Below are 25,253 nucleotides of genomic sequence, written 5' to 3' on the forward strand. Positions count from 1 at the left end.
ATCATGGGAAACAGACTCCATGTGCATAAGAGTTTCCAAAACTATAAATGTTAGATGTGGATGGCATTGAAAGAATGTATTGCAACTTATTAATGCTTTCCTTGTCATATTTTATGACTGTATGAAACTGCTACAAATCCTCCATGCACTTATAATATCTAGTTTGTTGAAGCTAACTCTATGCCTACAATTAAAACAATGACTTTTGATAAGTGTCAATAATGCTTTCATTTCCCATCAAATATTTCTTTTAATTCTGAAGTACTTGAACTAAGTCACATGGTTCCTTATCATATATGGGGTATTTCAAGGCACATCCTTAAAATAATTCAAAATTATATCATACTAGCTTACCTCCTTGTATCAAAATTGATCACATAACATATCCACTTGCAACTATCTCCACTTCAAATTACTTCCTCAAGTTAGAAATGCAAGAACTAGTCTTCTCTAACACCTGCATGAGATGTGAGATATGCTCTTCCTAAGTAGAGCTATAAACCAAAATTTAATCTAAATAAACTATTACAAATGAGTATAGATATGTATTTGTTGATAGGATCCCACAAGGTGTAGAATAGACAGTGATGGGGTGTACCGTTAAGGTGCTCCATGATGTGAAGGTCATTGGTTCAAAATTTAGTGGGAAAAAATCAAATATGTTAAGGGTTGGTGTGGCATAGGCCGGGTGCAATCATTGGGTGATTTTGAATGATTAGATTCCCCTAGGTTACAGTTTATCAAGGAAAAGGTTAATCATGCAATCATATCAAAACTCACACAAGTTAGCAAACAAAAAAAAAGGATGTATTGATAGAAGAAAAAATCCTCTACCAAGAATGGGAAATTTCACCTAATCACAAGTCCAAATTTGATCAAATCTCATTTGTGAGAGTAGATTCCAACTGATATGTGGGATCAAATGACCACTAAAGAGTAAAAATAATGTTTTTATTTTCCTTGCATTATTTATTTCTTCTTAATTAATTATAATTCAATCCAATTTAAATATAAATATAGTTGAATAAATTAACTCTAAATATCTTGGCTAAGAGCATAAATTAATTAAATTCGAGTATGAGACAGAAAGATCATTTTTTATCTGTGATGAAGAAATTCATAAGCTCAATAAATTATTAAACACACACACACACACATCAACTAATTCAAATAGACTATCGACATAAATTTCACATAAAACAAAATAAACAAAAATACTATAGGTACTCACAAAAATCCTAACATAATAGTATTTATTTGTTGAAGAAGAAGTCTATCAAAAGATCTATGTCTTCAAAATTATATTCAAATTGACATAAATATTCAATCTTGATTTTAAATCTTTTCAACCCTTAAACCTTGAACTCTTCTTTCTTATATATAAAATAATGTCAACTACATTTAACTATTTGGCTAATTTTTATCCTTGATTTTCCAAAATAAAAGTTAATCTCTATCATTAAGGAGACATAAAAATAATAATTGACATGTGGAATTTCATCATTCTATAATTTCTAATGACTCATATCTGATTCTACTACATCAACTCTTAAAGTATTGATCTATACTTCTCTAGTTGTTACCTATTGGATAATTGTAGTTAATCATTTTTTTGATAACTATATCTATATTAGTATATTTTTCATTTGATGGCGCATGTGGAAATATAGTTTTATTTTTCCATAATAGATAATATTCATCTATTAAAGTGTTACACTAAAAAATGTCACCATGGCTATTTACAGTTAGTATGGCTCTATCAACAATCATGCTATCCTCCTGGGCAAGTCTTATGCCTCTGCTTTCCATATCAAACTCCAAAAAAGAGAGAAAGTCTTTGTAAATGTGTTTATCTCTGGGTACACAGATTCTCTCGGCCTTACCTGCGTATACGCATCTAATTTTTACAAAAAATGCGTACTTGTACGCTCTGTATGTAAATGGGCAGGTGCGTACCCCTGTAAAGGTCAAAAGGCGCGAGTTTCATCTTTAAAAAGTTACTTGTGGTCATTTCTAGAGCATTCTAGAAGGTTGTTTGACGTGTATTGAGCGCCTCCAGATGGTTCATGTACCCCTATGAAAGAGGAACTTATCCCATCAAGAGAGGAGCTATCCCATCCAAAGAGGGGATTATCCCATTGATGGTGGACCTGATTAACTTCCTCTTGAGCAGTATAAATACAGGCATTGGGCCAGAAGGAGGGGAGGTTGAAAGCTAAACATTTCTAAGGGTAGATGCTGCTGGAATTAGGACTCCCATTTAGAAGCTTGTGAGGAGAGATTCCCATCCTTTCTTGTTTCATTTGGAAGTGGGTGAGCTTTGTCAAAGTAAAGGAAAACTCTTGATGGACCCTGGGAGGGACTTGCACAACACCAAGGCTCAGGTTGTAATTGTTCCTTTTGTTTCCTATTAATGCAAATGAGTCCATTCTTCTCAATAACTTGTTATTTATGAGTTTTTTCATGTACTCCTTGGTCTATATGTTAAATATGCTTTATTTTATGAGATTATCAAGTGCTATTTAATCGTTTGATTGTTAGTGAATGCAGGTTTCGAAGTGAAGGAGGAGCTCATCCGGATCGGCGAGGCTGGACTACTACAACAGCGTTGGACTACAGGTAGGATCTAAACACTTGATTTCTTGTATGGTAAATGCATGTTTAGAGAAGGATTGCTCTTGTTTGTCTTGTTTGTCACTAGAGAGTCTTAGGCTCCTAGGGAGGTTGGTTGTGTCCACACTATCGACTCTTTCCGCCTGACAAAATGGCGACTCCGCTGGGGAATCCATTGATGTGAAAGTTTTTTCCTTTGTATGCAACTTTGATCTGAGAAAAGTCATTTATTTTCTGGTTTTTGCCTGTGTGACTTTGTATTTGGGTGGGCTAGCTTAGGGTTAAATTAGATTTAGTTTTTCTTGGTTTTTCCAGTAGTACGCACCCTCTGAGTATTGCACAGTGCGTACCTGTACGCACTGTTGCTGTGTGCACAGAGCGGGCCCGCACCTGTCTTAACAGGTTGCCTGCGTACCCTGCTAAAAATTAAGAAATTTCCATTTTTTACATTTTTCCTCTTAGATTTTGCTTTTTCTTAGTTTTTACTGCCCAGATCCATTAGTCTCCTGTCAAAGATCTTCACCTGAACTTGTTTCGATAGCATTGAGTGTTTTAGTGGATTTCATAGAAGTTTAAGCCCTAGGGTTTGATTTTTGAGTAGGTCCTGTAGTGACTTTGGCGGTAGAAGTTGTCAAGCCTTAGATCTCTCTGGTTTTGTCAGCCTTCTTAGGAGTCGGACCTGTCATAAAGTCTACCTGTGAGAGCAACTTACCTTTGAGTTGTCTCTTTGGCAAATTTCGAAGTGCTTGTTGATTGAGTATTGAATTCCATTTTACAAAAAGAACAAAAAGATTTGAGTTTTGTTTTGACTGGTTTTTGATTCTGCATTAGCTGGTCCTTGGCTTGATTGTGGTCAAGTAAAACAACCTAGAATCATCCTTGTAGGCTTTTGCCTCGTTAGGTTTGCTTTAGAGTAAATTTCCTTTTGATTTGCTTGTGAGTCAATTTTTCATAGATTTTATAGATTTTGAGATTGATTTTCGTTAAAATAGATTTATATGCTTTATTAAATAAAAAAAAATACAAAAACATCTCCTTTGAAAAGTTTTGTTTTGAAAGAGAAAGTATTTTTCGTGCACGTAATGAGTGGTCATGTTTGTATGCTTGGAAAGATAAAGAGTTTTGTTTCTTTGATTGTCTTTATTAAGAAAGTTGTTTTTATATAAATTTGCATTCTCTAAACTTTCTTAGTTAAGAATTTCATTGAAAGAGAAAATTAGAGTAAATCATCCTAAGTGCATCTTTGTAGTGGTTTGAGTCGAGTCTACACACCATTGGTTTCATTTCCGCTACCTTTTGTCTTTAAGAAAAACCATAAAAATTAACGCTTAAAGTAAAATCAACATAGTAACTTTTATTTACTAGGGCTCTGAAACACCAATTTAGATCAGGCTAGTGTCTTGGAGTAGGAGAGTAATTAACTCTCCAAGACAACAAAACCAAACAAGTAGCTTATCTTGTGATAGAATAAATCCAATTGTCTCATTTGTACTCTGGGAAAGCTCCTCTTAAAGGAGAAGCACGAGCTCGTGTCCGAACCAGTGAGGGGATCAATCCTCCCTCGTTGGGAACGACGCCAGACACGCACGTATTACAAACGGTAAACCTCGGATTAACCATTGTCGAGGAGCCAGGGGTCACTTGTCGGTAAACCTTGGATTATTGTCAAGGAGCCGGCAAGGGGATTGAGCTTGATACTCTGCCCTTGCGTGCTGTCGGAGTGTAGACTGTTCCCCCAGGTGCATTTGTTGCGGTTGGTAACCTTAGTGACCATTATCTTTAGGATTCTACCGAGGTGACGGTGGAGGGAAGATCCCACTGTACCTGGAGCAGACGTCGGCTAGACTCACTTGGATTTTCCGGGGGTTCACTTCACTCGAGACGGTTAAAGTGGAGGAACTTGTGCCGGTCTATTCATTAAGCAGGTTGTCGGGGTAACTGTTCCACCCGCCACTTCTGTACTGAATCCAGCGATGTTGGGTTTCATCTCCAACTAGCGTTTTCGGTCTGGAAGGCTACTGTTTGTGCTTGGTTTGACGCCCTAGATTCTTTAGGCGTGTGATTCAAATTTGTTTGGTTCTTTAGCGACTTTAGGTGGTTTGATTTGAGATTTTACTTTGTTTTCGTGTGTAGTAGTTAAAAGTTTTTAGCTGTGGCGGAATTACCGAGACAGTCCCGTAGACTTCGGGGCAAGTCACCTGAGATTGTTACCGGAACTGATTTGTTGAGGAAACTCCGTAGATCACGGGGTGGACCTCCTGAAGACGTCCCGGGTCAGTACGAAGGATTGAAGGTCCTTGTAACTCCTCCTAGTGGCAGTAGAGTAGGTTCACCTGAAGAAGGAGAGTCTTCCTTGGTAGTCCATCCAGATTACCAAAGTCTAGAGACAGGTTATAATCCCGAAGCTGTTACAGTTTCTGAGCTTGCTGGTAGTTTTTCATCTACTAGTGATATAGGCGAAGAACCTGAAATATCTGAACCTGTTACTCCAACTTCTAGTGTTCCAGATTCACCAAGAGTAGAACGAGTTATCACCGAAAATCTTCCTACTGGTTTGATTGCTATTGAAGAACTTGCTCCAGAGGAAGAAATAGGCGTCTCTAACCTTGAAGATCAACCTACTATTGATCTAAGGGAGCGTGAATCTATCTTTTACAGTCCTCCTAGAAGTACTACTTGGTACCTTTCGTTAACCAATTATTTAGACAACTCAGGGGTAGGTTTTTCTCCACCTCGTACTCCTTTTCCACCTGGAGGTATTTATACTCCTGTAAATATGTCTGGTCAGTCGTCCGTGTTCACTCAATCTCCTGAATCTTTCTTACACGGCGGTCCTTCTGTTCCCACCGGGTATCAGTCACTTTCTGGTATCTTTGCGGGGGCATCTCCTCAACCCGTTGATCATGGGTTATTAGCTGGAAACAATGGTAATAAACCGTTGGGTGTAGGGGACATTTACATGATGTCAGGTTCAGTTCCCGTTTCTCAACCTCAAGGTGGCCAATTACCGCCTGGGGGGCAGCCTCAATTAACGCCTGGGGGGCAACCTCAAGGTACACAAATTGTGTCTGGGGGGCAGCCTCAAGGTCAGTATGTACCTATGGTACAATACATGCCTCAAGGTCAACCCCAGCCTCAATATGTACCCCAGGGTCAACCCCAGTATCAGTATTTACCCCAAGGTTATCAACCTCAAGGTCAATACTCGAGTCAAGGTTATCAACCACCTCAAGGTCAGTCATATGTTCAAGGTATGGGAACTGTACCTTTCAGTTATCAATCCTATCCTCAATCCGGTTATGGATCTCAGTATCCTCAACCTGTTACGGGTCAATACCCTGGAATGATAGTGTGGGATCCATCACAAGGTCAACAGGTGTTGCAGCCAAGTATACAGTTGGTACCTCAAGCTGGACAACCCGTAGTTTCTGGTCCACCCCAGCAACCGCAACCTGTCCAGTCAAATGTTCAAACTTCTGTAACTTCGGTAGTTACTCAGCCGCCAATTGCACCTAGTACTCCATCTCAAACGGCTGCTGCAACTACCGCAACATCTGCCGCACTTACTTCTGGAGTATCGACAGCTCCTGTTTCTACTGTCTCTGTAACCACTCCTCAGACATCTTTACCGTTGTCTGGATCTACGATTCAAACCACGGTTCAGATGCCTGTAGGTCAGCCTGGTATAAGTACGGTTGTCACTACTCAACCTCAATTTGTTCATCAACCGTACCAGGGACAGTACCAATATGGGCAAGCTGTCCAGCAGCCGGTTTACCAGTATCAACCGTATCCTGGGTACACTTATCAACAACCTCAACAACCCCAGTACGGTCCGGTTAATCCTGGTTTTCCAGGAGGATATAATATCCCTAATGCGATTCCTGTTCCTAGTTATCCTGGATATCCTCCTCCTGGGACTGGTCTTGTGACCCAGAGTTTTAGAGATCCTAACCGGCAATTACCGTTTATCGCAACTTTGGATTTACCAGACTTGACGCGCCTAACGAACGATCCAATTCAATATCTTCCGTTCTGGCCGCCAATGCCAAATAAGTTGCCCAGTGATATACCCAAGTTCGAAGGTAAGTCTGGAGAGGATCCGTCCAATCATGTGATGACTTACCACCTCTGGTGTGCTTCAAATTCTATCTCGGATGATTCGATCCGCTTACGTCTTTTCCAGCGTACACTCATTGGTCTCGCGGCCAAGTGGTACATTGAGTTACCACGGGCCTCTTTTTACAATTTTAGCCAGTTAGCTACCTCGTTCTTAACTCACTTTCAGTTGCCGGTCAGATACGATAACGGCACGGAGTTATTAACTTCACTAAAACAATCGACGTCCACGTATATTTCTGATCACATTCATGAGTGGAGACGTCGAAGAAGGTTAGTGAAAGTTTTTATTCCGGACCAAATCTTAGCTGAATGGTTTGTTAAATCATTATTACCGAAGATTACTGAAGATGTAGCTAAGGCCGGAGTAGTTACTGAGGAGCAAGTCATTGCTCAGGCGCAGTACCTTGACTTAGTTTATACTCAGTCGGGTACGTTACACGAGAAGATCCCAGATCTTCCAAAATCGAATCAAATCGCTGCTGCTCCTTCGGGATCTCATGCCGCTGATGGTATGATTGGTACGGTGAATACAAAGAGCAAGAAGAAGTCTTCCAAGAATTCTACTACTCCTATAATCACCTTGCCTGATTCCCCGACAGGAGAGTCTTCTCCTGAACTTTCCGCCGATATTCACGCTGTAGAGTCATCTACGGCCAAATCAAAAAACGGTGGAAAGAAGAAAGGAAAGAAGAAGGCTAAAGCAGACAAGGCTCCGAAGGAGAAAACAGAAAAGTCGGAAACCAATGACGAAAAGCGCAAACCTCGATATCCTTGTCTTATTTGTGAAGAGGATCATTTTACAAGAGATTGCCCTCATCGGGCCGAGGTTGTGAAAATAGTCAAAGGTTCTCCCACTCCTGCTGTGTTAAAAGATCCATTTCCAAAGCAGGAGAGTAAGATGATAGGTTCTTCCTCGACTGCCAGTGAAGAACCCATTTTGATGATGTCTCATGTGAGGATTGCGACTCGGTCGCAAGATTATGGTAGTAAGAATCCTGTTGATGGTAAGGAAGCAGAATCTTCTCATTCTAATCCATCAACCTCAGCTCCTGGTTCCGATCCACTACAGATCGAAAAACCTAACCCGGACTTAGTAATCAAACCGCCCGCCAAGGGTGTACTTCGAAGGTCTGCTTTCAATCCACATGCGAGAGCGGCCCAGAATTACAACATTGTTGAGGACTTAGCTGTTTCACCCTCAGCAATGTCGGCTTTAGAAGTGCTGCAATCATGCCCAGCACAACGAAAATTACTTTTGTCGGCTATCGGAGCTGTTGATGTTCAGGACCCGAACCTGATAATCTTCGATCTAGAAAATAGTACACCGCGTCTCCCTCATCAAATGGCTTTCCAGATTCCAGTGATAGTAAAAAACAGGCCTATTCATCGGACTGTAATTGATGAGGGAGCTTCTACGTGTATTATGTCGATTCAGTGTTGGAGATCGCTTGGTTCTCCTTCGCTGAACCAATCCCCGACCATCCTTAAGGCCTTTGATGGCCGTGGGTTCCGTCCGTTTGGTATTCTACAGGAATTGCCTATAGGGGTAGAAGGTAAAACCGTTAGTCTGGATGTGGAGGTGGTTGATGCCCCTCTAGACTACAACCTTCTTTTGGGTCGAAGTTGGTCATATGCTATGACAGCGGTCGTTTCATCGGTCTTCAGAGTAATAAAGTTTCCACATAACGGTAAGATCGTGACAATTGATCAGCTGACATACTTTTCATCCGACCCAGCCTCTTCAGAGAGTATCCAGCATGTCGGTAAGACGACAATCCCTTATAGGGACGTTGGCGTAGGTTTAGTTAAAGATTCCGGTTTACTGGGAACTTTTCCTTTCCCTCCAATCAACGCAGACCCTTCATTTGCATCAATTCATATGATTACATCAGACACCATTATTTACGACGATCCTTGGATTGTCCCATCTGAATCTGAGATAGACTCATTCGGTGATGCTATGCCTTTGAGTCCATATGAAATTGCTTATGAAGCCGTCATGTCTTTTACCGACTCGCGTTCAACCCAAATCGACCAAATGAATGTGGTCAGTGAGGAATCACTTTTCACATCAACCTCAGAACGGATAGCGTTTCCCGAAGTCGTGTCATCTGACGAGCAACTTCGCGAAATCCTAAGTGTAGACGATCTACCATGGGAAGATCTCCATCATAGATCTTCGTTTTTACCTGAGGATGATGCTTTTGAAAATGATTTTTCATCTATTTTTACCGCTGAATATGTCAAAGACGCTCAGAATCCAACGAAACATTCTGATTCAGAGTTGAATTTAGGGAATATTTCTCGCACTATTCCCATTGACATTTCAGTGAAGCCCGGAATTGAGGAAAACATTCATATAGGTGCCTCATGTACAGAAGATGAAATCCAAACTTACAAGGCCCTATTCCAAGAATTCCGCGATGTGTTTGCCTGGTCTTACGAGGAAATGCCAGGAATCGATCCTGCCATTGTTGTTCATGAAATAAAGACCTACCCGGACGCTAAACCCGTCCGGCAACGGTTGCGTCAGATTCACCCTCGAAAAGCGGCTGCGATTAAAGCAGAAGTCGAGAAGCTGTTGAAAGCAGGTTTCATTTATCCAATCCCGTTAACGGATTGGGTATCGAATATTGTTCCGGTTAACAAGAAACAAGGAACAATAAGAATCTGTATCGACTATAGGGATATAAATCGAGCTTGTCCAAAAGACAACTATCCTACGCCTTATATCGATCAAATTATTGATGATTGTGCCGGAAGTGAAATGTTTTCCTTTATGGATGGTTTTTCGGGCTATAATCAAATCAATATTCTACCTGCCGATCAACCAAAAACGGCATTCATTTGTCCATGGGGGACATTTGCTTATTGCAAATTACCTTTTGGGCTTAAGAATGCCGGAGCCACTTTTCAACGGGCGATGTCTTATGCATTTCATGACATCAAGCACATTGTGCAACCGTACCTCGATGATTTGCCTGCTCATTCTTTACATCGAGCTGATCACCTTGTCCACTTACGAGCAATCTTTATGAGGTGTAGGCATTATCGTATTCGGTTGAATCCCCACAAGTGTGTATTCTGTATAGAAGCGGGTCGATTGCTGGGATTTGTTGTTTCAAAAGCCGGCATTCGCGTCGATCCCTCGAAGGTCGAAGCTATCATCAAATTGCCTCCTCCTTCGAGTTTGCGCCAACTCCAAAGTTTGCAAGGGAAAGCAAACTTTTTACGCCGATTCATTCCAAACTACGCCGAGGTCACTAAGGGTTTTACACGGTTGTTGAAACAGAACGCTCAATTCTTTTGGGATGAGATTGCCCAACAATCTTTTGATGCACTTAAGCACGCGTTGACCCATGCACCGTTGTTGCATCCTCCCAACTACAACCAGGACTACTTCTTATACCTCGCAGCTTCGCATTCCACTATTGGAATGGTGTTAGTTCAAGAAGATGAATTCGGAACGGAACATGTGATATATTATCTTAGTAGGACGTTAAAACCCACTGAGCTAAAATATTCGCATGTGGAGAAATTGGCCCTGGCAGCCGTTCAAGCTGTCCAGCGTTTTCGTCACTACATTCTTCTCCGTAAAACTACAGTTATTTCGGATTGCAACCCTATGATTTATATTTTGACTAAACAACTGCTAGGGGGCAAGTACTCTAAATGGATCGTTATCCTGCAAGAGTTCGACTTGGAGTTCGAGAAGTCCAAGTCTAAGAAATCCTTAGTTTTTGCGGAATTGATGTGTGATTTCCCGCATGCTGACACAGAAACTGTGGCAGAGGAGTCCATTGCGGACGAATCTTTGTTTCTTATCAGTACTTTAGATCCGTGGTATGGGGATATAATCATCTATCTCCAAACCCAAACCTTTCGGCCTGAAGCTTCAAAGTCGGAACGTCGAAAAATTCGGTTTCAATCCCAGCAATACAGAATTATTGGAGATACACTTTATCGCCGGGGGGCAGACTTAGTTTTTCGACGTTGTTTAACTCACGAAGAGGCTGAGAGGGTTTTGAATGATTGTCACTCTGGAGCATGTGGCGGTCATATGTCTGGGTATGCCACAGCTCAGAAGGTGTTGCGCGCTGGCTATTTCTGGCCGTCCATGTTTAAAGATTGTATCATTGCGGTCCGAAAATGCCACAACTGTCAAGTGTTTGATCGCAAGATGCGCGCACCACCTGCTCCTCTCCACCCTATAATTGCGTTGGTCCTTTCGCCAAATGGGGTATCGATTTTATTACTTGTAACCCTCACTCGGCCGGGGGGCATGCGTATATCATCCTCGCGGTTGATTATTTTACTAAATGGGCCGAGGCGATGCCTACATTCGACGCAAGCGGCAAAACAGCTGCAGTTTTCGTATTCAATCACATTATAACTAGGTTTGGTGTCCCACAAGCAATCATCACTGACCATGGGAGCCATTTTCGAAACATCATGATGACTGAGCTTACAAGCCAGCTTGGTTTGCGCCACGATAGCTCTACTCCTTATTATCCGCAAGCCAACGGTTTGGTTGAGTCTATCAACAAAGTTCTGGTTATCATGATCCGACGAATCATTGGTATTCATCGGTCGAATTGGCACAACATGTTATTTTCAGCGCTATGGGCATACCGAACTTCAGTGAAAACTTCAACAGGGTTCACTCCTTTCCAGCTAGTTTATGGCTTGGAAGCTGTGTTACCCATTGAATGCGAAATCCCATCACTTCAAATGGCTGTCGAATTACTCCCAGCTACTTCCGAAGAGGAGAAACGTTTATTATACTTAGCTCAATTAGATGAGACTCGACGTGACGCTGCATTGGCAATCGAGACTCACGCGAAGCGAATGAAAGCTCAGTATGATAGAAATGTGACCCCTCGAAGTTTTTCGGAGGGAGACCTAGTGCTATTATATGATCAAGCTAACGATAAGCTAGGTGCTGGAAAATTCGTTCCTATGTGGCATGGACCCTACATTGTAAAGCGAAAGCTAGCAAAAGGGGCCTATGAGCTGGTAGATTTTGATGGGGACTCTTTGGGTAAACCCAGAAATGGACTTTACCTAAAGAGGTATTATGCTTAAATGGTGGGTATGGAGAATTTTTAGTTAGGTTAGGTTTTCTTTCTAGCTAGTATGTTTGTTAGTTTAGATAGTGTGCTTAGCTTAGAAAGTGTGTTTTTTGTCGTTATTCTGGCTTATCTTGGTTTTACTCTTGATATTGCAGATGTCGACGCCTCTCCAAACGTACATTGGATTTGCCGATGGTGCTTGTCGTAGTACACGGAATATCTCTTCCGCAGCTTGGGTTATCTATTCGCCCTCTGACGAGTTAGTTTCTATGCATGGGGTGAGCCTCGGTCAAACAACGAACAACATTGCAGAATACAGTGCAGTGGTTGAATTATTGTCTGAATCTATTTCATTTGGAATTCGACGTTTGATAGTGAGGTTAGATTCTGAACTCGTTGTATTACAGCTTAATAGAGTATATGCCATTAGAAATCCTGTGTTATTAAGGTTGTTTTTGAGAGTGCGTCTCTTGGAACGTGAATTTGATTACATTGAATATCAGCATATTCCAAGGTCTTTAAATACATTAGCAGATGCAATTGCTTCTCGAATGTTGGACAGACATTTGCGATAATCATGCAAGTAAATTTAAAAACATTTCATCACATATGTTAAACAAGATAAGCCGGTAATAATGATATATATATATAGATAGGAGTGTGTCAAAAATATACATCGTCTTCGATCATAGGTTGAAAAACACCTTATGATCGGCAAAAATGATAAGTACAAAAAACCAAAAATGTCATATGTGTCTACAAAAGTGACTAGCCAATCACTGGTGGTGCTCTCTATACGAGACCACTGCCCGCGCTACCCTACACAGGAACCTCCTAAAAGGTCCTGGGACTGCGACCACATAGCGCTGAAGTCGAATAGGAATGTCATCTATGGTGGTCTCTGGTATACCCGCCGTCAGACGCTCTAGATCCTGTTCCAGCTCGGCTAAGGTCTCTGCGGCCGCATCCTGTGGGGCTGGTGCTGGTACAGCTGGTACTCTCCTCTCAAAAGCCCGGAGGTTGGCCGGACGCCGTGGACCTACATCTGCATTTTGAAAATTTGTGCTGTCAGTTTTGAGGCGATATATAAAAACAAAAAAAAAAATACATAATTTAAAAACTTGTGAAAAATGAAATACCTCTGTCATCCCATTGTTCTCCCTGTGGAAGAACCATGTCCGGATCATTCCGAAAATCCATTCCGGCATAAGGAAAATCCTGAATAGCAAAGACCTGGCCCTCTAGCCAGTGAAAGTAACCATCAGGAAATCGAACAACTTTCGCACCCTCATCAGGATGCCGGGCCATTACCGCAACCCATCTCGTCAACTTAGGCTCCCGAGGAGCCCCAACTGGAACAGTAAGATGCTGGGGGATCAGCATTGGAACTCTCTCTAGGGCAAAGCTCACAACTAAAGGCCCATATCCAAAGGTCTTCAGTTGTCCGTTCTTTGCCCTGGTTAGTTGGCCCTTCATATTGGCCAACACAGCATCGCACCAGTTGAAAATGGTGCCTTGGTAGCAATCTATCGCCATCCGCATTTGGGACCCGGTGGCAATGTGCAAGGCGGCTGCGCCGCAAAGTCTGGTAACAGTAAAGGCTATCACCATAAGTTCGGGCAGGGATATGTACTTGATTTCTATCCCTTTCTCCTGGTTTTGATTGTTGCACCACTCTAGCCGGAGGCTAGCAAGGGATTGGCCACCCGGCCTAGTCCCGGACAGAGTCAGTTGCTCGCCCCTATTAGGCAAGCCAGAGAGAAAATATATGTCGGAGGGCTCTATCTCGAGCTGGTTCTCTCCGATGTAGAAACATTGATCCTGAATGTTCCACCTTTCAACCAGCCACTCAAGGAATGGCACCTGGCCCCTCATGCCAGGTATGGCCCAGTATTTGTACAGTCCGCATGCTTTTAACGCATCAATAGAAGGTTGATGACCAATTGCGGCCAAATCAACGTCCTCGTGTTCTCTTTCTCTCCAATCTAGCATGGTGACTACCCTACACACCAAAAAGCAAGTGTTAGAATTCGTAAAATAAAATTTGGATGGTTGAAATTGGAGTTTGGGGTTTCAAAATGCGTGTTTCACGGGGTACGCACCCCGCGTTCAGAACACAGAGCGGCGGTACGCAGCTGGTCTGAAGGCGGGCTGCGTACCCCGACCTTTTTCCTATATACGAAAAAGGTCGGGGTACGCAGGTCGCCCATGGGGCACCTGCGTACCCCGAGAAACATATCCTAAAACCCTAAACCCCCTAAAAAATCAAACTAAAACTTGAAATGAAATTCTAAACGGATGAAATTGAAGAGGAGGATGTTGTGGAATACCTGAAAGAGACGGCGCTCGATTCTGACGGTCGGATTCTCCGCAATGTCCACGGGAAGTTTTCTTGTCAAAAGCCCTTTTCTCAACCTCAACAGTAAAATGGTAAAAATGACATGGTAAAAAGTCTTTTTATAGGTTTTTTGGATGAATGAATGCTAAGTTTGTTTATTTTTCACCATGAAAGGATATTTTTCAATGTATTTTTACCCATCTTAAACAGGTATGAGTAATGTGTTGTTTTTGTGCAGGACAAAAGGGCTTTAGGGTAAAATCATCATTTTTCACGAACCAAAACATCAGAGTCATCTTTTAAGCTCTTTTCTGACTCCTAAAACATGAAAAGATTGCCGAGCGTTTCTTTTACACTCGTTAAAACGGAATTAAAAGACGGTCCCCTTATAGCTCTTTTCTGACCGTAAAAAACAGGAAAAGATCGTTGGGTTTTTGTCGTTTCAAACTCGATACGGAAATAAAACGACGTGTCCTTGATCGCTTTTTACTTTTCAGGTCAGTGGCACTAATCATGAAAGTACTCCTTGGTCGCAAGATCAAGCGGTTCTCCCAGGTATTATTTTATACTTTTTCGGGCTTGGGGGACACAAATTTACGAAAAAGTTCAACCTGGAGTCTTCTTAAGTTTTTCAGACTCTCTAAAATTGAAAAACACCGAGTTTCTCCTATACTGGGCTCGTTAAAATTTCACAGTAAAGGGCCTGTTCAATTACAAACAGGAACGAACCACTCCTTCCTAGGGTTCGAATCAAAACTAGGTTGGACTCATCCGAAGGATGAGCTTATAATCAAGCATATGTTATCCTCCTCAAGCTTGTAAAAAATAAAGAGGTACTTGCCAGAAATGGTGGGGGAAAAGAGAGAAGAATGAGCCTATTTGTTATCCTTTGTATCAGAAGAAACCTTATTACCACTCTTGAACACGACACTTTTCATTCACCTGGGTTGGGAAATCCTTTGCCTCACAGTTGATCAAACCACATTGAAAGTCTTCAGCCGGGTTCTGGGGATTAACTTTGAGTCATTCGTTACCAAGCCATCTGTTGTGTCGTTATGTGTTCAAGAGGTCTGCAAACAAAACTTTCATCTGCAAAATACTTGTCATCCATTTGACCATCCCTGAGTCAGTCCTTACAGCAACATTTCTTCAACTTGAACAATGATTTCGTGTTGTGGGCTTGCCTGCAACGGGTCGCTTTCTATCGACATCAGCACATTATCTAGAGAGATGACTTAGAAATCGTCAGTACCTTGAAGTTTGCATGCATCAATGGCAGGTTTCTCGCCTTTGACGACAGTTTACATCATTGACTTTCGATCAGAGGATTCCGTGACGTGTTCGACATCAACTCATTTATTCACATTTCATGGATTGTACTGGGTACTTTGAGAACCATTGACATCACTGGTGGTCTCTCTCACACTTGTTAACAGTTTACATCATCGACTGGTAATCAAGTGGTTTCTACCATGTTCGACATCAACTCATTTATTCGCATGGCTAGAATCGTACCAATTCAGGAAGTAGAAATGAAGACCCTGGATCTAGTTCCCACCATCCAGGCTACGAGGAGTTTTGTATTCATTATATAGTAGACCAATCATAAACAGATGGCTGCATCCATACTGTGTCTACAAAAGTCTATGATTATGATGTACTGCAAGATCATTCCTGTATCAGAATAGTTAGTCTGTTAGTTATGGGAATGCCTACCTCAGCGATGATATAATCTTATACATGTATTTTGTGTTGAAAATTGCAGGTTCTGACCAGGCTCTCCACGAGATAATCTTTGAAATGATAAAGTGCTTCACCCTTCCTAAATAATACAAAACCCTAATCTACTACAGGCTTCGCACTTTAGGGGGCAATCTGTTACACTAAAAAATGTCACCATGGCTATTTACAGTTAGTATGGCTCTATCAACAGTCATGCTATCCTCCTGGGCAAGTCTTATGCCTCTGCTTTCCATATCAAACTCCAAAAAAGAGAGAAAGTCTTTGTAAATGTGTTTATCTCTGGGTACGCAGATTCTCTCGGCCTTACCTGCGTATACGCACCTAATGTTCACAAAAACTGCGTACTTGTACGCTCTGTATGTAAAGGGGCAGGTGCGTACCCCTGTAAAGGTCAAAAGGCGCGAGTTTCATCTTTAAAAAGTTACTTGTGGTCATTTCTAGAGCATTCTAGAAGGTTGTTTGACGTGTATTGAGCGCCTCCAGATGGTTCATGTACCCCTATGAAAGCGGAACTTATCCCATCAAGAGACGAGCTATCCCATCCAAAGAGGGGATTATCCCATTGATGGTGGACCTGATTAACTTCCTCTTGAGCACTATAAATACAGGCATTGGGCCAGAAGGAGGGGAGGTTGAAAGCTAAACATTTCTAAGGGTAGATGCTGCTGGAATTAGGACTCCCATTTAGAAGCTTGTGAGGAGAGATTCCCATCCTTTCTTGTTTCATTTGGAAGTGGGTGAGCTTTGTCAAAGTAAAGGAAAACTCTTGATGGACCCTGGGAGGGACTTGCACAACACCAAGGCTCAGGTTGTAATTGTTTCTTTTGTTTCCTATTAATGCAAATGAGTCCATTATTCTCAATAACTTGTTATTTACGAGTTGTTTCATGTACTCCTTGGTCTATATGTTAAATATGCTTTATTTTATGAGATTATCAAGTGCTATTTAATCGTTCGATTGTTAGTGAATGCAGGTTTCGAAGTGAAGGAGGAGCTCATCCGGATCGGTGAGGTTGGACTACTACAACAGCGTTGGACTACAGGTAGGATCTAAACACTTGATTTCTTGTATGGTAAATGCATGTTTAGAGAAGGATTGCTCTTGTTTGTCTTGTTTGTCACTAGAGAGTCTTAGGCTCCTAGGGAGGTTGGTTGTGTCCGCACTATCGACTCTTTCTGCCTGACATAAAGTATCAACAATAGTTTAACCTTTTAACATTCTATCCATATCCTATAATTTGGAAGTATAACTCCTTTCTTGTAACAATTTATTTTATAAACTTCAAATTGAATAAGCTTCCGCCTGACATCCCAACATGATGGAAATCCCCACTAGTTTCTAGAATTTCATTGTAAAAAAACTAATACTTCTTTGAACCAAATTGCATTTAGTCCAAGCATGTTGAGTTAAAATCCTTTTTTTATTAATTTGGTTTCTTATGTGATCAAAGAAATATAATCACTCACACCCAAAGTATTTAATTCACTCTATAGTGGTTGTAGTGGTTGTTTGAACCTTGCACTGATGTGGAGTAGCTACCTCTATCTTTTATTTTCCTTTTCACTTCTTCTTCTCCTATATGGATACATATTGGTAGTATTTCTATTTAGAACCATTTGGATAACTTTTCCTATGGCTTATGTTCTTACGTATCATGCTATCACATTGACCTCATCAAGTATCATAGTTTCGAAGAGCATCACTTGCTTTCATACGTGGTTATATGGACCTACTAGAGACTTAAGGAGTACACTTATGCTAGAAGATGTATGCAACTTAATTTCTATTTTCCTTAACTCAATTGTATAGTCTTGTACACTCTTCGCTTGTCTCTATCTAAATTTATACCAATGACTCCAATAATAATTTACGTAACTAATATTGTAGAACTAGGACTTGATGAGGGTTTTAAACACCTCCCACTTACTAACCAATGGATCACCCTCCATCCTAAGTGTCTTTATGTGATTTTCCCACCATGTTAGTTCATGGAATTCAAGTTTCTATTGGGAAATGAAAATTTTTCTCTTCATCTATATTATGGACAGTAAAACACACTTTTAAATATTTCTACATTGCTCCTACTTAATTATAGCATCAATATCACCTAGATAAGGTTTCATGTCCACTTTTGCTTCAATTTTAAATATATGTTGTGAAGGAATGATGGCACTAGAACTTGGTTTCTATTTATTAGGGTCATTCTTTAACTTATTTTTCTAGGTCTTCATTAAATCTTGATTTCTCATTTGATCCAACTTGTAATTTATAACCAACAACCTTCCTATAAGGTCATTACTTGTTCACTAGAATTTCCATGAGGAAAACCTTGTTGTGAGAGATATTGGTGATTTGTTCTTCCAAATAAGAAAATATATTTTATGCTTCAGCCCAAGGGTTATTATGATTGAACAAATATACCATGGATGGGGTTCTACAAGTTCCTTCTTAAGCCAATTCCAAGATCTTGTAACTTTGCACAAAAATCCCAAAGAAAAATACTTTGATACCAACATGGTCTATAAACTATCATCGATATTCCACTTGGATAGTGTTTACGCTGTGACAAACACCCTCCAAATGTTTTCCAATACTTGAATTTTGGAGCCTACTATGGATCTTGCAATCAATCATTCCATAGCCACTTCTTGGTTTGTCAATGCTTCGTTAAGTCTTCGAGTTTTCTTTTTGGTCATAAGTGTCGAGGTCACCTTCTCACACATGCTTAGTCCATAATGTATTCATGAAAGCATTCATTCATGCAAGCTTCAATAGGCATGGCACATTCTAATAAGGTAATTCATATGTAATGATCAACGCATGTCAGCAGTCAGTGTGCACGTCATTGATAGTTCCTCACTTTGTTTGCAATCATACTCCTTTTTCAGTGAGTTTTTTCAACTGTCACCTTTTCCACACTTTCATCTTTGCAAGTGTCATTTTCATGATTACAATAGTCATTTTTGCTTGCGTTCACTTTAATTAGTGTGATTTCCATGTTATCTTCACTCAGGCATGTGTCTCTCTCACTTCCGTTCACATATCACACGTGTCCTTCACACTTCTCTCTTCATATAGTAAATGTTGTCTTTTGGCATGTGGAGTGTCGTACAATTCATAAAAGCTAGTTTTTGTGTGTTTCAATTGGTAGTCTTTGTGTTTATGAGTAGTATGCACCATGTAAACATGTATAAGATAAATTTCTAAAGTTTTAAGCATTGTCACACAAGTGTCATCATAGTTGTCACAAAGTGTATCTTTGGTGTCGCACTTGTCATTGCAAAGTTGTCGCATTAATGTAAGTTTGTTGTTCATGCATTCTAGATGAACTATATTGTGTCATCAAGTGTTATAAGTGTGTGATCATATTTAATTCCTATCACTATTCACATCAACTTCATCGATCCCAAACTTAATCAAATTCAAGAAAAGTTCCGACCAAGAAACTTAGCCTCATCCAACCATCCTAAACTGCGCATTGTGTAGTATCAACCCTCAAGCTGCAACCCTACCTCTTGAAACTATGAATTGCATAGTTTCGTCCTCCCAGGACTACACACTATGCAATCTCAGTGCTCAAGCCTAGACCTTGACCTCCAAAACTGTGTAATTATTCCCTCCAACCAGGCCTGAGTTGTGCATTGCTTAGTCCGAGTATTCAACCCTCAACCTTAAGCTCTTAAACTATGTAATTATGCAATCACCTGGCCTACCTACCTCCCAAAACTTCTAAGTGGGAACAATCAAGGTTCAAGCCTCCAGCCTAAGTCCTTGAGTCCCTCAACTATGCAAATCCTCTACCCAAGCCTCCAGAACTACACATTGCATAGTGTCAAGGCTCAAGCCTCTATAATGAGTCCTTCAGTTCCTCAACTACGCAATTCCCTAGCCTCTGTCATCCCAAAACTATGCAGTGGGAATATTCAATCCTCAAGCCCTAGCCTTGAACTCTTAAGCCCCTCAACTGTGAAATCTCTTGAGCATGGAAATCCTAAAATGCACATTGCATACTCTCAATCCTCAATCCCAGACCTTGGCCTTTGGGAATGTGCAATCCCTTATCCAACCACTCAACTAGTTACCAGTTCCAGCCCTAATAGGTGACTTCATGAAATATGTTAGGTTAGGGGTTTTTCTAAACGATGCCGGCTTGTCATGAATGGTTTCCTGTTGCAGGTACTCTATCTTATCATGATAGGATGATGAGGGACGAAAAGGATAAGGGTGTCATGCTAAAAGACACATATGAACCTTAAGGGATGAGATGGTGATCAAGTGACAAGACAAAGAAATACTAGATTACAACAGAAGATCAAAGATTAGGACCACACAAAGACCTAATCTGACTCACAACCCTTTGGAGGGTGGATATGAAGAACAAATCATATCTCTCATGAAGATGAAACATTGCACATCTCTTATTGAAGACAAAGAAACAACAAAGAGTGGCTTGACATTTCCATGTCATTAGTGTCATGTCATGTCATGAGTCATCATGAGCTACATCATTTATGGATTATGTAAATTATATATTGTAAAATGTAATGGAAAGTTGAAGTCCAAGAGTCATCCATGTAATGTCAAAAGTCATGTAGGAAGTCAAAGAGGCATGGAGAAGTCGAAAAATCATGAGGGTAGTCCAAGAGTCACAAGGGAGGTGAATGGTCACCTCATTTGTTATATATACATCCTCATTGTACAAAAAAAGGAATTTTCACCTTGGATTCTCCCATAAGGCATCAAAGAGACAAATCTAGTACTTTTATGGGAGCAAGTTGTGGCTCCTATACTCCACTATTGGAGCTTGTGATGCTCATTGTATTCATATATCTTGGGACTTTTACTTAATACTTGAAGCCTAATGGCTAGCAGGTTTTCATGCATGGATTTTGAATATTTGTAAGATTGTTATGTGAATATTTATGATTCATGTTTGCTTTCACCTCTACTAAAGTAGTTGAATTATTTCGGTTATTTTAGTGCTTAACTAATTTAACATATGTTGTAATAGTTGTAACAATTGTTGCATCTATGTGGGCTATTCTGCTTGATGTTAGGTGGATAATTTTTTTCTTGTGTGCTATTCTACTAGGGTGGTACTATTACCTCTCTCTTAGAGGTTCACTTTTTCTCCCTCTGTAGTAGAAGAACATGGATACACCTACAACCAAACATTCATCAGGCACACTTACTTGCTTTTCACAAAGTCTCATACACACTTCTCTCTCTTACTAATAGTTAAAGACAAGGAAAATATATAAGAAAATATGGTAACCAGGCTAATACTAGAAATGGGGTCCTATTCCAAACAGTGTGAGTTCTAATTGGGAATTCACATATGGGAGACCCCCTTAGTTGACATATTTCTAGAACCATAAGCAAATGGCACTAGAAGGAGGGCTAGACGAAAGGTTATGCTTGTTGATTCTACTTTGAATATTTCATTCAAGGTGGCTCTTCCCAAAATCATAATCCCATGATGTTTTTCTAAAGAGCCTAATCATACCATCCCTGTGGAATTTTTTCATAACCTGTCCCAGCTCAATTTTGATGGCGATGGTGAATTAACTTTTCGTGAACATTTGTTTCAAGTTGTCCATATTTTCCCTTCTATTGGAATACATTCCAAGGATGTCATGGCTATATTAGTCACCCTCACATTGAAGGTCGTGTTAATTGGTGGTGTCATAAATTACTCAATACTTCAATCCATTCATTCGACCAACTTACAAAGGAGCTTCATAAAGCATTTGATAGGTATGATTAGTGGAATGTTCTTAAAATAATTAATCAACTAAGAATGAAGATCAATGAATCAGTTAAGGACTTTTTCAATTGATTCCTTCACCTTTGTTATGAATTTTCAGGAGAAGGAATGGATTGGAATTTATTTAAACAAAATTTTAAGAATTTGGTTCATATATATTTACACAGTGAATTTGAACCCCCTAATTCTTTTACCTACCTGATTCTTGTAAATAATGAGACACCTCAAATTTTAGAGGAGGAAACTACTACCCCTTTTGTTCCTTGTCCTGCTCCTTTTCCATTCTTGATGTGGGTTCCTCCTTGAGATGATAATAAATTTGGGAAATCTGCAAATAAAATTCCTAATCCATCTCTTCCTCCTCCTTCTTCTTCTTATGATTTATATCTAACGAAAGAAACCTTGAAGTAGCTCATGGAGGCTAGGGTGAATACTAATCCTTTCATTCCTCAAGATGACATCAACACTCTTAACATTAATCTTGAATCTGGTTCTATTGAAAGTGTTACTTCTTCAAGGGACATTTATAATCCTCTATCATCTACATGTCATGACTTTATGTATCATGGTGTGCTTGATCAATCCGCTCCAACAACTCGCTCTTCATGCTCTCTTGATTTTCAAGTTGCTGGTTCAAATTGTGATCAAATACAAGGCAGTCACATTACAATGGTAGAGGAGGAGGAAAATGAAGATACTTTTGATCTCTCTTCCCTTTTTCAAAGTCCCCCATGTCAAGATGATGCACTTCCATTGTTATGAAACCAGCTCACAAAAATATAGAAAAGATAGATAGACACCTTCAAAATAAGCCTCTTCGAGGGGGAAACCTCCTTTACATTACACAAATGAGCAATTCTTTGATGATTCAAATGACAATACCTCCTTTCTATATATAGGAGTCTAAGGGGTCATAATATAATCAGAGCCGACATAACAATAATAATATAAGGGAACAACAATAACAATATTGGGCTTTTATGGGGCACAATAATAACAATATGGCGACTACATGGGCACAACAATATAATAAGCGAGTTGCACTAATAACAATAGGGGTTACACTAGTAGTATAGGGACATAGCATGCCCCTTTCCTTTAAAAAGTGTTGCCCTCAACGCTTGAGTAGTTCTAGATTCTTCTGTATAAATTTATCATCCATCCATGTGGAATCTTCAGCGGGTAAGTTCTTCCACTTGATGAGATACTTTGAAATTGATTGATTTCGTAGCTTTTGATTTCTCGGTTCTGTGACTGATTCAGGTTCCAATATGATTTTTCCTTCCTTTTCAAGTTCTGGAAATATTGTTTGAACTGGGATCTTCTGCAACTTTTGAATGAGTTCCCACCCTGCTTCGTCATTCTTCCATTCATACCTTGCTTCATTTATCGAATTTGGTTGGATAATTATACCAACCTATAGCATTTCTGCAACCATACGTTCAATTTCACTCCTTTGGGCATATGGATATATGTAAGGCTTGATTTTTGGAGGAACACTTCCTGGTATCAAATGAATAGAATGATCATGATCACGAATAGGTGGGAGGCCTTTGGGAGTCTCAAATACATTGAATGATTGTCCAAGACTTTTTGGATATCTCGAGAAATAGATGATTTCGATGTGGGAACCGCTAGCGAACATAATTGGGCAATTACACCTCTTTGTTCTTTATTTAGAAGCTTTGTCATTCCAGTTTCCTTGTGATACCCCTTAATTCAAATTCCTTTCCTTCCGAAGAAAATTTCATGAAAAGTTCTTGAAAATTAAAAGCTATTGTACCCAAGGTTTTTAGCCATTGGACTCCTAGTACAACATCAACACCAACCATTGGAATGGAAAGCATTGTCCTATTCAATACATATTCTCCCATGGATAGCTTGATATCATGGCACTTTCCATAGCAATTTATGGTTCCTCCACTTGCAACCATCACTTGACACTCTGGTCTTGGATATAGGAAGAAATTCAATTCCTTGGCTATCTCACAATGAATAAAATTATGGGTACTACTCGAATCAATCAACACTATTACCTTTTTCTTCTTGATATGTCTTTCTATCTTGATTGTTTGAGGAGTGGTAATTCTGGCCAATGCATTACAAGATATGGTCGGATTCATTTCTTCTTTCTCTAGGGTTTGTTCCTGGTGTATATCCTCTTCTTTTGACTTTTCTTGTTCCTTTTCTTCCTCCTCTTCAAAATCTATGTAAATTAATTTCTTCTTAGAACACTTATGGCCTTTAGTGTATTTTCTATCACAAATGTAACAAAACATTTTTTCTATTTTTTCTTCCAATTGTTGTGGTGTCAACCTTGTAGGTTGTGGAAGGCTAGGGGAACAACACTTCCATAGTTGTGAGTGGTAGGCTTCCTTGTTTCCATAAGTTTTATTTCCATTTTTTTTGGCAACCTGGATGCCTTCTCCAATGAATCAAGTTCCCAAAGGTGAACTTCATGTTGGATGTTACCATTTAAAGTCCCTATGAACACAACAATCCTATGCTCCTCTGGAATATCTTTTACCCTTGTGTTCAATTTTTTGAAGTCCTCAATGTGCTCCATCATTGAACCCTTTTGTTTGAGATTTATCAATTGGCTAAAAAAGGTGTTGCTTTTTGTATCTTCGTAATGTGTTATCATTTATTCCGTAAAAATTGCCCAAGTGACAATTTTTTTACAAGATAAAAGCCACCGATACCATACAAACTGATTTGGTTCCAAATATAAAGTTGTAATATGTACCTTTTGTGTGTTTTGAACATTATGGAGATCAAAAAATTTCTCCATCTATAGTATCCATGTTCCAGGATCCTTGCCATCAAACTTCCTCATATCGGTCATTGGAACATGGTGGGTCTTCAATCCAAAATTAGAGTCTATGAAATCATGATTAAGATTTATTTTGTTCTCATCATGAGTTTCCTCTACTACTTTTTCTTCGTTCATAAACATTTCTTGTAGCAACTTTGTCAAATCTGTCTTCAAATCGTCCATTTTTCCTTCCAAACCATCCATCTTAGGTTCCACAGAATTCATCTTAGCTTCCATGTCTTTCTTTAAACCCTCCACTTTATCTTCCACGCCTTTCTTTAAACCATCCATCTTAGCTTCTGTTACTTTTTGTGAGAGTGAATTTCATTGCACTTGGTCTCATAATTTTGATATATCATGTTCCATTTCTTCCTCTTTTTTCATTTTGTAAGAGCTAGATATTGAATTTGTTGTATCTATGTAATTGCGGCTCTCCAAGGTCTGAAATTTCTTCCTGCAGTAGTCCTCTGAGTCCTCTTTCCAATGCCACCAGTTTGATCAAAATTGGATTCTCCAAGAAAGAGTTATTCCCAATCTCCTAATATGACCTGATTATATAATGTTTCAGTAGAGCGAACTTGTACGGTGTGCGACGTGTCACTATTTGGACCTTCGGATCTAATAAATATACACAGAAAAATAAAATCTGGCCTCTTTCCGTAACTTGTGAAGAAATTTCAATATGATGCTTAGAGAGAAATTTATGATGATTTTCCCAAGGTCACCTGCTTAGAATGTAATTCATGATTCTACAAAAACCCTAACTTCGTCAGATTATATCT

This window comes from Pinus tabuliformis, chromosome 2_2, assembly GCF_031772625.1.
Source record: "Pinus tabuliformis cultivar Carrire ecotype Pingquan chromosome 2_2, CPIR1, whole genome shotgun sequence".
Classification (NCBI taxonomy): Eukaryota; Viridiplantae; Streptophyta; class Pinopsida; order Pinales; family Pinaceae; genus Pinus; species Pinus tabuliformis.